Raw genomic sequence first — 841 nt, 5'->3', positions numbered from 1 at the left:
GATTTGGTACTGTCCAGGTCATGTTTTTGATAGGTCTTCTTGCAGTGTTATGCTGCACACTGACTAAAAAAGGTCTAATTCATGGCATGGAGTGGCCTTAAGCCTCAGCTGGAGGTGGCAGGTGTCCAATATGGTAAGTATGTGACAGACAGGAACCCACTCAGTGACACAGGCAGAAAGCAGAGGCAGGCGCACGCACACACACACACACACGCACACACGCACGCACACACAGAGAAAGAGAAAAGAGGGTCAGGTTACATACATAATTCACTAAATGCCACTCAACCACCTTTTCTCTTGGCTTTGACCATGTACAAGGTTGAACACTAGCATTTAAGAAATATACAGCATACCCCTTAAAGGCAGGATATGCAATCTAGTTCAGAAATATTTGATTATATGTCTTCAAAAAAGGGATACACATTTTTTTTAATTTTTATTAGATAAAATTTTGCCCACATGTACTCACCGCACATGTCACATGTGATCGGTGATGATATCAAAGTTCATTCAACAATCTACTTTTGTGGGTTTCTACAGTGCAACTATAAGTAAAATCAAAATAAATGGGTTCAGCTTTGTTTTAAGTCAATCTTTTTACAATGTGTTCATGTATAATGACATGAGGACAGTGCAACAGAAGAGCACATGAGGGATAGGGCAAGGTGGAGCTGTGGCGACTCCGAAACGGAGAAGATCAAAGAAGAAGAAGAAGAAGAATTATTTGTTGATCCAGGTGCAAATGCTCACAGTTTAGTGTAAAGTATTGAAATTATACATCCTGTGATAAAAACGGGTGCATCTAGTGCCTCTCTGGTAACCAGCTACTGCATTCAAA

Source organism: Solea senegalensis, linkage group LG2 (genome assembly GCF_019176455.1).
Source record: "Solea senegalensis isolate Sse05_10M linkage group LG2, IFAPA_SoseM_1, whole genome shotgun sequence".
NCBI lineage: Eukaryota > Metazoa > Chordata > Actinopteri > Pleuronectiformes > Soleidae > Solea > Solea senegalensis.
This window is presented reverse-complemented; position numbering follows the sequence as displayed.